The sequence below is a fragment of the Corylus avellana genome, chromosome 1, assembly GCF_965113065.1.
Source record: "Corylus avellana chromosome 1, dhCorAvel1.hap1.2, whole genome shotgun sequence".
Lineage (NCBI taxonomy): Eukaryota > Viridiplantae > Streptophyta > Magnoliopsida > Fagales > Betulaceae > Corylus > Corylus avellana.
The window spans coordinates 18,525,027-18,542,612 of record NC_142490.1 but is presented as its reverse complement, the minus strand read 5'-3'; the positions used below and the strand labels follow the sequence as shown (position 1 = coordinate 18,542,612).

General features: G+C 34.5%; 1 pseudogene; it reads left to right on the top strand.

Annotated features, from left to right (window-relative positions):
* The first annotated feature begins 9,269 nt into the window (after positions 1-9,269).
* LOC132169327 (uncharacterized) overlaps positions 9,270-17,586 on the top strand; it is a 39,956-nt pseudogene continuing 31,639 nt past the window's right edge.

Sequence of the window (17,586 nt, the reverse complement as noted above, 5' to 3'; positions counted from 1 at the left end):
CCACTTAAGTATATTGAACACTCTTTTCTTTTATATTTTCTCAATGTGTAAAACAATACTCACAACAAATAAGTTAATTGAATAGTTCATAAAGAGCTTGGTGGCTCCCCGAATTTGCCTTGACCTTGTTTGTTTAATGTTAGTTCCCTATTGTTTCTTTTATTTCTTTGTGCACCTGAGGGGTCCTTCGGGGCATCAAGCAACAAGTGCAAGCCAACCTCTTCCCTTAATCATTGATTTAAGGAACTTATAAAAAGCCATTGCCCAAGATATGGACTTTGGTGTCATGGTGTGAAGCATAATCTAAATTAATGTCTACAAGTAATAGGAGTCGTAATCAGTGATGTCCTTTCATTTTCTTTAATTTGAATGACAGACAATATCGGCCGAAATGAGCAGACAAGTTTATCTCACGCATATCATCCTGGAGGGTGACTCCTTGGAGGTCGTACAAGTTCTGTGAAAAGAAGGTAAATGCTGGAGTAGGTACGGGCATTTAATAAACGATGTCAAAACTCTCCTCCATGGTGCGCATAAATGGTAGGTCCGTCATATAAAACGAACAGCTAATTAATAGTGTTGCACATAGCTTGGCTAGATTGGCATTATCTATTGGAGAGGACCATCTGCGGAGAGAGGTTCTAGATTGTATTCGTAATATTGAGTAATGAAATGAGAGAACCCCAATTAAAAAAAAAAAAATCCTACTAATAATAGATACTATTCATTTCATTTGATATCATTTGATAGGGAGAGAATCCTATTTTCCTTGCATAATATATATTCTTTTTATATTTATTATTCTAATTTTATAAGTCCCTTGCAACCAAGAAGCTAGGGGATATGATTCTTAGTCTTCAAATTTGATAAGCACAGTAACAATTTAGCAAATCCATAACTATTTTGATTAGCTGGATGTTGAACTTTTTTGTTATAGGACTAGCCAAAATAACTTTTTAGATGTGAGTGCTCTTATGATTTGAATTTACTTAAGGGATAAATGCAAAATTGGTTGTTGTGGTTGGCCTAAATTACAAATCACTCAATGTGGTATAAAAAATAATTTATAGGTCCTTATAGTTAGCCCAAATTACAAATCACTCCCTATGATATAAAAAATAATTTATAGGTCCTCAACGTATGCCAAAATAACAGTTTACTCATTGAAATCAATTTCCGTTAATGAACTAAAGAAAAATCTGTTACTTTGCCAGCTAATAATATTACACATCAGTCATCATTCAATGTCATACTGCTACAATAAATTAACCTAATCTTTTATTTCATCTTCATCTTCCTCAACTACTTCACTAAATGCGATCGTCAAATTCTCGCAAAATGCTCCCAAATTGTGGTGAGAAATATGCAAATGAAGGAGGGTTACGCACAGAGTAAAATTTTGTGGATAGAAGAGATTATGTTAATTTATTGTAGCAGTATGACATGACAAAGTAACGGATTTTGTTAAGTTACTTAATGGAAATTGATTTTAAGAAGCAAACTGTTATTTTGGCCTACTCTAGGGATTTATAAACTATTTTTTATACTACATAGAATGATTTGTAATTTAGGCTAACTACAAGTACCTATAAATTATTTGTTATACTATAAAAAATGATTTGTAATTTAGGACAACCATATGAACTAATTTTGCATTTATCCATTTACTTAATTTATGTTGATTCTAGAAACTCGAAATGCTTACCGCTGGCTTTCAAACATGAGTTAGGTTCTATATATTGTTAAACTAATCATAAAATGTTAGAAAATTTTAGAAGTGAAAAACTGTCAATGCCACATGCGGTGATTTTTTTTTTTTTTTTTGTTTTTGTTTTTTTAAGTGACTCAAGCTCACACGAAAGATTTTTGTTTTGTTTTGTTTTGTTTTGTTTTGTTTTTTGGTTATTGAAGCTCACACGAAAGAAGAAAAAAAAAAAAAGTTACTAAAGCCCACACGAAATTTTTGTATTAAACAAAATTATTTACTTGACTAACTTTTTAATTTTTTTTTTCTATTCATCTATGTATTTTAGATTTTTTCCATAAAAAATGTTTTTTTTTATTCAAATCTTATAAATCGCTTCACAACCAAGAAGGGGACGGGATTCCTAATCTTAATATATAAACTTGATTTAGGTTTTATGGTAAAACTAATCTTAAAATATTAGTACATCACATGCAGTCATACATTACAAAATTTTGAAAAACAAAAATGTCAATGCAACATGCATATATATATATATACTTGATGATAATTCATAAGTAACCTCAATATCCCACGCAAGCATTTCTTGCGTATTACCCAGAGAAACTTTTGTAATTTTATTTAGGAGCTAGAGCCCTCCACTTGAATTTTGTTTCCTTGCAACCCCGTTTCTTATATTTCTTAATTAGAAAGAAAAAAAAAAAAAGAGCGAGAGAATGTACCATGCATCCTACAATAATCGGCATGCAAGACAACAAAAGAGACAGTTGACAAAGTGAACATGGCCACATGGGATGCATGAATATAAAACGTTTCGACAATAACGTACACGAGGTTCATTTACTTGACTAAAGGTTAAGTTTTATATTCTATTTATTTATGTTTCTCACTACATAATGGTGAAGATTAATTGTTTTACAAGTTTGGTGGACTTAATTTGTAGCAAAACAATCAAGCATTTTTTATGTAGACCCGACTGCTTTTAAATTTGTAAAGAAAATAAGTACTAATATTTTAGTGTCCGAATGAGGTTCAAGACTTGTCCGAACACGCTTTGTTCGGAATGGCGTTCGGAATAAGTCCGGATGAGCGGGATCAGATGAGCCCCATTTGAAGTGGTGTTCGGAGACAAGTATGGCCGAGCTGCTCAAGAGGAAAGCACAAAATGCTTCATATGGATAGTTTGTTCGATGCACTTCCGTACGAGTAGCACTAGTGGTCGTTCGCTAGTTTGGTTGGAGTCTTGTTCAAACAAGGATTGATTTTTAGGATTTTCTTTAGTGTCATATCGCAACCTCCTCCGAATGAGTAGCGGCAATTTGATTAAACCGAATTTATTATGTGTTTTAATAGCTTTAGGAGTCCAGTTACTATAAAAACTTTATATGGATGACTATTGCCACCTTTTTTATTATTAGGGAAAACATCACTTAGCCCCGTGATGTTCCCTCATTTAAACTTTAAAAAGTTCTAACACCAGGTTGCTAGGTTTTAAAATTTTGTAATGTAATCCATCCATTAAGATTTTATGTTAAATGCCAATATTGCAGGATGAAAAATACCCAAAATACCCCTATTATAAAAAGAGAAAAAAATCATGTGTCATGTGACACACGACCTTGGTTTGTGGTGGCCGGGTGCTAGACTGACGATGGCTGTGGGTTTGGTTACAACGAATTTAATTTAATTTTTTAAAATAATTGTTTAATTAATTATATGTTTATATATTTATAAAATTTCTAAGGGATAAGGAGCATTTCACATGTTAACCGTTTGATTTAACCATATATCCTAACAGTAGGGGTAACATTTGAACATTTTAAAACACGGCGACACGACATTGCAAAATTTTAATGTTTGAGGGTACGACTATAGAAGTGACGGAACATCAGGGGGTAAGTGAAGTTTTCACTAATTATTATTGTAGTACCCCAAATAAAAAAAAAAAAAATTAATTAGTAAAAGCATACTTTTATATAAATATTGAAAGGATTTTTGAAGTATAATTCCACAAATTTAATTTAATTTAGTTTATTTATTTTAAAACTACAATACACGAACGTTCAAGGGTTCCAACGAACGATTGCGCGAGAATGTTCGAAACTACACTTGAACGATCGTATGTACGCATAATAGTTATTAGATTAGAAGGGATCTTAATTTCCTTGAGCTCTTATGCATGGGACACCACTATAAGAAGGCCTAGGATAAACCCTATAACTTCCTATTCATTCTTCAGGCCATCCTAGACCTAGAGAGAGAGAAAGAGAGAGGATTGCCTTGGGAGGTTTTGGTCTCTCTAAGCTTGAAGGACTTATGTCCGGAGTGACATAGAGTTTAGATGTCTGATATGATTGATGAGCGATTCAGTTGAGTAACTGAGCTCGTGCGTTATAATGGTCATGAGTTTACAATTATACGGGCTTGACTCTATGGTCTTAGAGGTTTATTATTATGATTGGCCTTCGATCTAATTATTTTTTCGTGACCTGTGCAACCATGTTTACATGGTGGGCACTACACTACCTGTAATATTCAGAGCATCGGTATTGTACTACAGGTTCCTCGAGATATTGCCAACCCTACCAAGAAGGAATTAAGAGCTTGGATATAGACCACATTGATGAGAGCTATGATTAATGGTCAAGTATGTAAATATATAGATATATGCATGATTTACTGCATTAAAGCACTTGTGACTTGTTATCAAAATTATGTCAATCTCTTTAAAATGAAACTTAGTTTCGTAATGGCATAATAAAAGAGGAAACAGATCCTCTCAATTTCATTTGAAATGGAGAATATCTATTTAGTACATTTAAGAGGACAAACTTGTCCAAAAAATTTGTCCCTAAAAAAATAAGGACAATATTACTCTCCTAAATGCACTAAATGGATACTTTCAATTTCAAATAAAATGGAGATGATCATTTTCCAAAAAAAGAAGCAACACACACTTTACGAAAAAAAAATCATGTTTAGTATTCCTGGAATCCAAATTATTTATAAGCTCATTGTATAATTTTTTTTTTTTTTTTTTTTTGAAAAAGCTCATTGTATAATTAGTTTCATAGTAATTTACTTACTAAGTCATGGACTTACACAGCTACTTTCTTTCACTTGTTGAATACTGTGGTATTCTGCGGATTAGCAAGTCATCAAGCTATAGAGTGAAAAATTTGGTATGGTGAAGATGTCAAGCGAATGGCTTACAACGTGAGGGTTGCTTGGTTAGTGGATATTTGTTCTTTTCATAGAAAAGTTTGTTTGGAAGCTCTGAGTCTATAATAATGGTTCTTAATATTATTAAGTTCATGTTTTTAGCATGCTCAAATTTCTGATTCATTTAGAGCATATTCTTAATTTGATAAATTAGATGACCTTACTGTAATACCACCAACCGGTTACCAATTAATTGGTTTGAGAAAATTGTAGCGACCCCCTAGGTTGATCAAAGTCAATTGATTTAACTTAGGGGACGTTAAAGTCATGTTCTCAAGGCTCTACGCTTTGAAAACTATGGTCATCGGGCTAAGACTTTCTGCTGGAGACTCTTTTCGGATAATGTGCAATCCCTGAGTCTTTTTCCTTATGAAATGAGGTTGGGAAGCGAACGAAGAAATTAATTACCAGTTAATTAATTTTTTTGGGTGTTACAATTATTCATTGGTTTTCAATAGGAAGTACTCAAGGACTGGTTTTCTATCCATCCTACCTCAAATCCTTGATTGGTTCTTGGTTTTGGGAAGAAGTTTTAATCTAGTGTTGTTGTTTTTGCGATTCGCTACACCTATGCTACATCAATTTTATTTGATTGCTTAGCCGACTCTAAATCTCAATTTGTGACGGCTAACTAGAATTCTAATAGTAATTGTTTGAATTATACACAACGGAAACAAAAAATATTCAGTACCACTCGTGCACTAAAAACAAGATTTGATCAGTTGTTCCACTTGCCTTTGTTCCTGAGTTTAATTCTATCATTTATTCTCCTAGTGGTGGCGTATGCTACTTGAGCAATACCCATAATACCCACATTTTTAGGGAAAAGGATCCTCTCCATTTCAAAATCCCTCAATTTCCTTCATTTAGTGTATTTTGAAGGGTATTGCATTTAATGTACTACCATCATTAAAATTTTTGGACAACACTACCCTTCAAAATGCACTAAATAGAGGAAATAGAGGGATTTTGAAATTGAGAGGATCCGTTTCCCATTTTTAGGGGTGTTACACTAAATCTCTCACAAATTCAGCAAAACAGAGAGAGAGGGCAGTATTTCTCACACACTTGTAGCAAGTTGTTTCGCACATACTTCTTGTAGCAACACTATATGATATGTTTTTATACATGGTTCAATTGAACCATTACATACCATTTACTCTTGTGTAAATGTAATTGATGTTAAGCATCAAAAAAATTAGGTTGCTCACTAATGGGCGCTAACCTTGAACAGTTACATCTCTCACCTGCACATGGTGAGACGGCCCAATCATGCATCTCTTTATCTATTTTGATCATGTTTATATCAATAAATAGACTATGTGACCACCGAGCACACCTACATAAAAGGTTGGGAGCATTATACCGAACCTTGTAAAGACCAGCATAGCATCCTTATCATTATATCCCGACTCATTTCGCCACATCAGATTAAACATCTCTAATCCTTTTCGAGTCCAATATCTCATAGCAGTGTTTAACCTCCACAAAACATGATGTATCCAGGGTTATGTTGCAACATTCAAGAAGCTACACAACCTGCCGCTAGTGCGTACAAATACAATACAAATGTGTTACCAAATAGTCTTCCTTTTGCCCTCATATCAATCAATTTTGGTCCAGTCGCTTCCCCAGACATGGTCATAGGCAATGTGCTAAAGTACCAAAGGCTAAAACCATAACCTCTTGACATAGCCAAAGATCACAAATGGCATACATAAGGTCATTAACAATGAACTATGGGAAGTAAGGATTGGTTCACTCACCTCCACTGTTGATCGAATAAGCACAAATAATATGAAATACATGCTATGGTAGAGTTCTCTTTTCAAAAGAACATATGTCTAAACTTAATACACCGTACAGATCTTATTCTAGTCGCTACTATACCTAAGTGTCTAATCCGAGTCCTTCATTTGCTCACCACTTGAGGCGCCAAATTAAGGTCTCACATTTGCGTAATCATAGGCTACACGGATTGTGGGCTATCTATGCATGGTTTTGAAAAGAATAAACCTCATCTTAGCCCTTGCTAAGGCGACATATCAATGTGTCAACCAAGTCTATATGTTACTTAAGCATCAAGGGCACAATGTCTCATTTTTGCTTGCTACCTAACACGCTAGAGGCGGTAGCTCGTGTGACTGGGCCAACCTAAGCCTCTATGCTGATGTGTCTATCTCACTAGATTACACCAAACCCATTTGAACAAACATTTTAGTTTTTTTGGGCCTCCTCATGCAGATTTGTGCGAACTGATGCACCACCTCCTCAAGCCGTGCCACTGCCGGACCACCGTCTCAAGCAGATTTGTGAACTAATTGCCCGCTACTGTTTGTCAATTTTAAAAACCAAAGCGACAAAGCACACTGTCACTTGAATTCCCTATTTTGATCAGCAATGAAGTGCGTTTAAATTCCCTAGCTTTAAAGGGTTAGCGTTATTCATTTTCTCCAGAAAAAGAAAAGTTTCCTAAAATCTTCATGACGATTCTATTGTTCTTGTCCTAGATATTATTCTAGGGTTTATGCCAGGTCCTTCCATTCTTCGCCCTTGTCGCCTTCCATACTTCCATACACTAAAATGCATTTGTCATGGAAGAAGCTTCCTAAAATGGAAATAATTAGCTCGGGGATGGTGAACTGATTCTGATCAGCACATGAATTGTACTCCACAAGGGTTGATGATCGCACAGCCACGATGCAGCCTCATCTTCATCTTCCTCTTCCTTATTAATGGTCTGATCATCCACGTCATCCTCAGCTAAGAACCAACACAAAATTAAAGTTTTTTTTTACCATTATTTTAGATAGAAAATGTCTGGGGTGCTAATCTGATTAACAAAGGAAGTTACGAAATGGCCACTAACCTTAAAAATTATGAAACTTGCCACTGATTAAAAAAAAAAAAAAAAAAAGAAGAAGAAGAAGAGATAGATTCATGGTCACTTTCAGCTCCTAAGTACGAAACCTTTGCTTGCTTATTATTGGAAGAAATTTTCTTGTAGATTTATTTAATTATTATAAAACGTTATCTGTTTTAAAAGAAGAAGCGACATTCAAAGAGTAAATGTACTGGACTACCAATAATGTAGCGAACAGTATTGTGTCCATTTGTTTTTATCTGTCTATAATAATGATGGATATTGTCATATAAATCTAGTGGACTTTTTGGCCAAAACTCCTGCAATTCAGGCTATCAAAAGACTTCCCGTTTCTTCGGATTGCTCAGGACTCAAGAGGCTCCGAAGCTCAATCTGTAACGGCTAGAATTCGAATGGTTAGAAGTAATGTCATGTACCATAATTGTTGTTATCATCATGACTTTAGAATTTTTCTCCTTCTCCTTACCATTATTTTATTATTTTTAATTACTATGGTATCAGTATATTCTTTCATTTTTTTTAAATAATAATCTTGTACTTTTCTCATGGCGGTTCTTCTTTTACTATTTTACAAATTTGGTAGAAGAAAGTTTATGAAAAACCAGATTAAAAAAAGAAAAAGAAAAAGAAAAGGATCAATAAATAGACTAGTCAAGTTATTTATGAACAAGAAAAACATTTTACTTAGAATTATTCTTCTATTTTTTAGTCATATATGCATTCTCACTCTAAAAAGACAAGTTAAGCTACAATTAAAGCTCCATAGAATTACGTTCTTTTAAAGCTTGACTTCTTTATAATCCACTCATTATATGTTAGCTACACATAATATTCCCAATGTGAGACAATTGTAATCTCATACAATGCTTTGTAACTATCTAGTGAGAGCATTAGCGACATGAATCTGCGCTATCACTACAAAAAGGACTAGTCAAGTTTCAATTAGAGCTTTTGGGAATTGCTTGTATAAAACTTAGTCTTACATAATAAGGAACCAACGTAAAATTTATTATATATGAGCTTCTTTATAATTCAACCACTCTATGGTACGTTAACTATACATCTTCCTAATATGAGATTGAAGTCTTACGGTGTCCAATTCAATTACCATTATCAATACATAATGATTTTTGGAGTAATGCTATACCTATAATTTCTTTACTATTTTTTACAACTTATTGACAAACATAATTAGCATGTGATTAGAGCCACGTCAACAAACAAAAGAAATGCAACACCCCAAATCACATGATGATATGTGTCAGCAAGTTGTAAAAAAATTGTAAATGTGATGCACGTCTAGTATTTTTCTATTTTTCTTTTTTTGTACTCGTCACTCTTCATCACTTGACCTAGTTATTAAGTGCTCTATGTATACATAACGTTATAATTATTTTAATGAATCAATTAATTTTTCTATCTGATTTGATTTCTTACGAAAGCAGGAAAAAAAAAAACATGGAAGAGGTAGGCGCTGTCAACATGCCTCAAAGGACTCCTTTTGAAATCGAACAAATTCCAACATCACATGTAGCACTAGTAGTAGATGATCGTGCAAATGAAAATCAAACTGATGAGAGTAAGTCCTCTCTTTTCCAGCTTCTTAGCATCTAAATGGAATGATTTATCACAGAAATACTGCAGTTAATACCTATGCTACTTGGAAAAATTGCAGGCGATTCTTCCAACATAAGAAATTCTCTCTATCGAGCTGCACTAGAAGGTGATTGGCAAAGTGCTAACAACCAATATAAGGAATATCGAGATGCCGCTAAAGGGGAACTTCCCCAGGAAATGGATGCTCCCACTCTATGGGAACTTCCCATAACACAGCAGAAATTGAATGCTCTTCAAGTTGCAATTGCAGCAAAACCGACCAATTTTGTAAAAAAACTGCTGAACTGTATGAGTGCAAAAGAGTAAGAATTCAAAAATGACAATGGAGATACAGCCCTTGCCATTACTGCTCTGTCAGGAAGTGTGGAAATTGCTGAGAAGAATAATGAACTGCTAATGGACCGAAATAATCAAGAAATTCTACCGCTTATCACAGCAGCTATGCACAGACAAAGAGACATGGTGTCGTATCTATATTCTGTGACAAAGTTTGATGAATTGAAGGGTGATGAAAAGATTAAGCTCCTTCTACTTGTTATTTCCTGCGATTTGTATGTATGTCCTATGTCTCACTGATTGTGAGTTTTAGACAATTAACGCTTACGTTGAAATTTCATAAGATTACTGAATCATTCTACATTGTGGCCTAACTTTGACAATGAGTTTGAGGCATGCAGTTAGACAAGTTGGATAGAAATACCAATACTTGTAATGCAATATTATTGATCATATAAGCACCTCTAAATCATCCTTTTACACTGATCATCAAATTAATGTGTTGTTTTGTTGAACAGATATAGCACGGGAAATTCTGAAAATGGATCCAAAGTTAGCAATTGACAAGGATGAAAAAGGGTGTATAGCATTGGAAGAATTGGCAAGGAAACCTTTTGCAATTGGGAGTAGAAGTCAGATGTTAGTCTGGGAAAGATGCATAGGCTCCTGTTATTTTCCTCCAACCCAAACTCTCTTTCCTTGCATAATCAAATATATATCCCTCTATATAAGAAATGGTAGAAACTACATTTTTATTTCCTAGCCCTATATGCTCATGTGACAGTCTTCAATATTGTAGAATAATTGTGAAATAAAATTTGATTTAACATTACTATATATACATGTATATAGTAGTTTGTTTTTCCATATTAATCAAAATTTGATACCAGTTTACTCGATACTCAAATAATATGGGATGAGAAAGTAGTCTTACTTGATCTCATCAAATCATTAGATGATATCTACTTAAGTATTCTGGTAAGATCTAATTGATATATGTTTCAAACTATTGTAGAACTTGTTACCGTTTCCTTTTTTTAAGATGAGGAGGAAAGAGGCAAAACTCATTATTTAGTTACAGAAGTACTTTTCTAGCCACTATAATTAAAGTCAGTTTATTTATGCTCAGGGAAAAAAAAAAAAAAAAAAACAAAAAACAAAAAAGTCGGTCTATTGATATTTCCCATTGAAACCAAACGTTTGCTTCATTTTAAAAATCAAAATCTAATTAGTATTTTTTTTTTCCCGACATACTCTTGTGTGCTCTCTAAGTGTTCACTGTCTGATATGACAATGAAAATCACCATTAAATTTTACATATACTTTTATTTATTTTTTTTCCATCTAATAGTAATTTTTACTGACAAATTATTAAGTGAGCATTTGAGAATGAGCTCTTGAGACACTACAAAAAAATAGCAATCTTTTGACGTGGCAAACAGTATCCATTTTTTGCCACGTCAGTAAATGTTGACGTGCCAAAATTGGCATGTCAACAAATTTTTTTTGATGTGCCACAACATTTATTGACGTGTTGAATATAACAAGTCAGGATTTACTGACGTGTTAATATTTGACACGTCAGTAAATTTGAATTCAATTTAATTTTAAAACTTTTTATTTAAATAACTTAATAATGTAATATTTACTGACATGTCAAAGTTAGACACGTCAGTAAATATAATGTTTATATATATATGGTTTATTTATATTATATTTATAAATAATATATAATATCATCCTAACATTATCAGGTTTAATATTGTACAATATGATCCCAACATTCAATGATAGTTTTCTACAAAACAAACACTTTACTTCCCCTTTATCACTACAAGAATTTAGACCTTTAGGGGCGACTCTAAGTCGACCCTAAAAGTCCTAAAGTGGACGCTATTGCCAACAGCGTCGACTTTTGGACCCTAAAGGTGTCGACGCTAATAGTCCGACCCTAATGCTCATACGTGTGATCATCAGCGTCCACTTCAAGTCGACCCTAATGATAACTTTTAGTGTCCACTTTATCGACCCTAAAAGTCATATTTTTTGACCCTAAAAGTGATGTAAAAGAAAGTCATAGTCGACGCTAATGGTTAACCATTAGCGTCGACTTAAAGTGGACGCTAATGGTTAACCATTAGCGTCCACAAAGCGGACCCTAATGGTCCTAAAAAAAATTAAAAAAAAATTAACTATCAGCGTCGAAATAAAAGTGGACGCTGATTAGTTAACCATTAGCGTCCACAAAGTGGACCCTAATGGTCCTAAAAAAATAAAAATAAAAAATTATCTATTAGCGTCGGCTTAGGGTCGACCCTATTGATAATTTTTAGCGTCTACTTTATGGACCCTAAAAGTCACAATTTTTTGACCCTAAAGGTGATGTAAACGGAACCCATAGTCGACGCTAATGGTTAACCATTAGCGTCGACTTAAAGTGGACACTAATAGTTAACCATTAGCGTCCACTAAGTGGACCCTAATTGTCGTAAAAATTTTTAAAAAAAATAATCTGCGATCGATCGCACAATGTGTACGATCGATCGCAGTACCAGAAGGTGTTCGAGATTTTTGCGATCGATCGCACAATCGTGTGCGATCGATCGCAGTACCAGAAGGTGTTTGTGATGTTGCGATCGATCGCACAATCGTGTGCGATCGAGCGCAGACCCAGACCCAGGGAACCAAATTAAGTACATATGCAAACCAGTTTCATTTCTGAATTTAAGATCAAATTTCATACAAATTTATTAACTTTAGTTATCAAGAATCTCACCATAACTAACTACTGAAACTAGAAGAAATTATTAACTGAATGACAAACCCGCTCCAAACTATCTAATAACTGGGATGCAAAAGAAACTATTTTCTGTCAAGAGGTTTAGTAGATTCAATCCTCCAGCTTGCAATTAATAGAAGTAAATGAGCACTATGACCCTTATTCAAATCTATAAGAACGCGTTCAAGACAAAGCAGTGACAAGTATTAAGAAAAAAACAAAAGAAATATTAAACCAGGTCATACCCTGATCATTAGTTGATGCAAATCAATTACATTAAAATAAAGCGCAATAGATTATACAAGAAAGGTGAAAATAGTGCTTAATTTTAAAAATTAGCTTGCATGAAAAGAAGAATATTCACTGCTTATGCAAGGAAAGGAAAAGGTAGAGTCACATACAGAACTGTTGGTATAATTGCCATAATACTCCTAAATTGCAGAAAGCTTTGTTTTTTACGGATTCTAGTTATAAATCAATCTAACAGTAATGGACGCTACCAACCCAGTTTGTAATGTAGAGAGCCTCCACCATCTCAACGGATCCGTTATGTACTACAGCAGCCACCTGGATATGCACATAAGTCAATAATAGAAAAGAGACCAAAAACAAAACTGGAGCACGTTATAAATTGTCTCATTAGAACAGAAAATTTTATTGTAAACAGTATTATAGGGAGAAAGCATGAAAAATGTTTGCATATGTATGCATAACCAAATTAGATATCAAGTTACACCACAAAAATTAGAAGCTGCTTATATAATGAAAGACAACCAATTATGGCTAATTAAGTAAATCCCAAAAGAGTAAATAAAACACAACGTCAAATAAAGGCATACCTTCTTCCAGTCTTTTCAATATTTCCAATAGGCTTGATAAAAATGCTCAAGCTCCTCCTTGCTCCATTGAGGTCCTAACTTATCAGAATATTTCCTTTTCTGTGCATAAAATACAGCAGCCAAATGCGGACAATGCGGCCCCATCAAGAACCAAAGTAGAATCACATGGACTTTCCACCACCTAAAAAGAAATCAAACTACTGCTTAAACATCCCAAATTGAAAAAACAAAAAAGACACAGAATTTAAATGAAGATAAGGATGAGGAAAAGGCTAACCTTGGGCACAGCTCCAGAGTAAACCTTGTTGAGCACATTGCAGAGAATGATCCCACCTCTCAATCCTAGCCTGAACTCCTGCTCCAACGGCTCCGCCGGCAAATCCTTCGCCCCCACTACTCCCACCATCTTCCTCAGCCACCCCGCCGCTTCGTTCCTTCTCGACGCTATCAATCACCAAAACAAAACAAACCCATCAACCACTCTCTCCCATTCATTCACCACAACTAACACATCTTATACCTCTTTATCCTATAATTATGAAAATGATATAATATAAAGGGCAAACATATCATGAATAATGGCTTAAAACTACAAAACGACACTTATCATTGGAAACAGAAGCCGAAAACCACAAATATTGGCAAAGTTTAACACCTTTTAGAGAAGAGTACTATGCATTAACACTACTTCACCACATCAAACAACAATCTTCAAACTAATCTAAATGCTCACAAGCAACGTAACTCAAAATGACTAAACTCATCAAAATCATCAAAAATATGTCAGAACTGCCCCATGAACCAAACCTGCCAAGGGAGAAAACTATTAAATATATGTTTTACAATCTATGGTCAGGAAAATTCCAAAACCCAAAATAAAATACTTATCTGCATCCTCTTCCTTGCCAATTCATCCTCATAAGCAATTTGAGTAATCTACCACAATGAACCAATATATGATATCAAGACAATAAGAATGAAACCCAACATGATAGAGAAAGAAATACTAAAAATGTGTTTGTTCATGAAACATATTAAAATAAGAACCTGCTTGGGTGGTTTAACTTTCTTGTACTCTTATCATCCTGCATACACTTAAAAATAAAATTTAGAAAGATATTATTACTCCCTTGCATTGTTTACTCAAAGCTCTTTAACCTTGATAAACATGTCAAGGGAGATTTACTAACTCAAAAGTTCGTGAACCAAAAATTTTGCGAATATCTTAACATAATATAAACCAAATAAAAAGTACCAACAAATATACATTACCAAACAGATTACGATCAACAAATACTCAAATACACAATAGCAAATAGAAAGTACCAACAACTATCCAAATACATAGTATAAAAAAAAAATATCTGAAATACATGGTATCAAAAAGTACATCATAAATAAATGGTTATTCCAAAGCTCCCTCAATTGTTGGCTTCACTTGATGCACCTCCAAGCAAGCTCCCTCCAGACCTAAGAAGAATAGAATTTCATATAATGATTAATAAGTTTTTTAACGATTACTTAGTATGTGTGTTTTTGTAAAATTAATGCATAGATATAGTTTCACTAACCCTCCAATACGTGACATTAAGAACTCAACAGTGGCTTTCAATTTGTTGGTTTCCTCAACGTTGGCTTGCAAATTCTCCCTATACTGATGAAGTTCGATTCTAGTCTGTTGAAGCTCGCTTTGAGTATCTTCTTGTCTTTTCCTACACTCGTCATGGTTGTCGAAGTGGGTGAACGCTTGAGATGAAGTACTTAAAGGGGTAGGAATAAGACCGCATCCCATTCCTCTAACGTGACCAGATCGTCGGCCCCCTAGCACTTGTGTGACTATTTCTTGCATTCAGTCCTCGACACTTGTCCCCTCCACACTGCCTTCCTCTAAGGCCTGACTGGTTGTTAATTCTTGCATCTGAAGCTGCACAAGTCATAGTTGGCTTTAGTTTAATATATACTTCATGCAAGTTTACTATTCATGTACTTCACTAATCAACTTAATGATCGGAGCGTAAATATTTACTTACATATAGAGTTTTGCATTTGTCGTTCACAAACTCTTTATCCTTTTTTTCTTGTATGGGTAGCCTCATATAGTTCAACAGGATTGGGCTTCACTTTTGTTTCTTATTCCTACACATAATACATATAATCAAAGTTTACACTAAATAATGTTACTTTAATTAAATTATAAAAAAGAGACACTTACCTTTTTGTAAATGACGTTAACAAATGAACAAGTGCCAGCTGTGTGATTTGTTTCCAATTTGCTTCTGTTTTTTATATTTCGTGCAGACTTTTTCTATAAAATTTGGAGAAAAAAAAAACACAATTATTCATAAAATGTCCTCAAGTGCATGCAAATTATATCAATCTGAATTTTCTAATCAGTATAATAATATATATTTACCTTCCATTTATCGTCATCAAATGAGTCGCATATTAGGTTCCACTGTTCAGGACCATATCCTGCTGGCACGTTTTCCCTCCCAATAGCCTTGGCAATCCCCTCATCATCGTCTTTATCAATGCCTTCAAAATATTTTTTGTAGTGGTCTCTATACAAGTTCGAACGAATCCTAGCATATGCACGACCCAATTTATTTTCAACAGCTTTGACGTGCTCGTATCGTTCCATATTCAGTGCGAAATTTGACTGATACATAATAGATAAGAAAACAATGGTAAAAAATGTGTCACATTATTTTTTCATACAAAACATATTCATAAACATTACATTGAAATTCATACCTGAACATGAAATAATAACTTGCTCTTTTCCTCAACTGGGACCTTTTTCCATTCACCGTGATGGAGTTCGCACATGTTACGAATAATCTCCCCAATCTTGCTTGCAAACCATGATGCATTATCGCCTATAGGTGCCCGGTATCTATTTGGGATGTTTAGCACTAAGGGACCATGCTTAAGTACGTGCTCACTCAACTTCTTACACTTGGCCTTACCCCTTACACTTCTGACAGATGTGGTAGCTGATATGCAAAACATGGTAACGTAGTAAGTTATATTGTCAAATGTCTATAACAAACCAAAATAATACAAAAATAACATTTCATAAACAATATAATTCATGAACTTACAAGATGCAGTAGGGGCGCCTCCTTGTGAATCCAATCCTGCCACTGAGTGAATAGGATCATTAGACTCGTGCGAAGGATGCCTATCCACTGACTCGAGGAGGAGGGGGGGCGAGGGCGCCATTTGCATATCTGTATCACCAAACCTAGAATTGGTAGTCGGACTCTCATGCTCGTCAATAAGGCCCCGACCTTGACCTTGGCCTCGGCCTCGTGCTGCTGGAACACGTTTACGTCCTGTTGTTGTCATTGTTATGATCAATCTGCAAACAACTCAAAAACGAAAAAATTATATTAGTCAAATTATAACCATATAGTATGTTCAATATTTTTGACAAACATACAATAATTATGCTAGTAAAAAAAAAAACAAACATTTTTGACAAACATACAATAATTATGCTAGTAAAAAAAAAAACAAACACCACAATACATGTATATATATATATAGAGAGAGAGAGAGAGAGAGCATCAACTTCATTAAATATGCTAATACACTTTGTACTTACACCAAATGTGAGCTTATGTTCAACACATATCATCATCAGATTCATATTCAGAATCTGTATCACTGTTACTTGAAGATAATTGTTCGTGTTCAGAGTCCTCTTCGTGTTCAGAGTCTATATCGTTGTCGCTACATAACTCCTCTTCCTCATCAAAGTTTGTATCATAGTCCTCGTTCGGCAAGTTATCGTTGGCAAACATGCTTGCATCAAGTTGAATATATAATTCATCAATTGCTATTGTCGCATCATCTCTACGTAATTGAGTGGAGGCTTCAACATTTGCTTCATCAACAAAGACCATATTACCCCCAACACATTCACCTTCCTGGTATACGTCATCACTGAGTCTTTCGTCATCTTCTGTATTATCTCCCTTTTGTACTGTTAGAATATCATAGATGTCCCTATTGATCCACTTCTGCACCACTTTCCAATTACCACCCAATTTGGGATCATCCAAGTAAAACACTTGCGAAGCTTGACATGCTAAGATGAACGGGTCGGATTCACACCATGTACGAGAAGTATTAACAATCGTGAAGCCTTGGTCCATTTGTACTCCTGTTGCACTCCCAGTGTCCCACCAATCGCACTCAAACAAGTACACGAGATTTTGCCCAGGGTAACGTAACTCTAGAATATTTTTTAACTCAC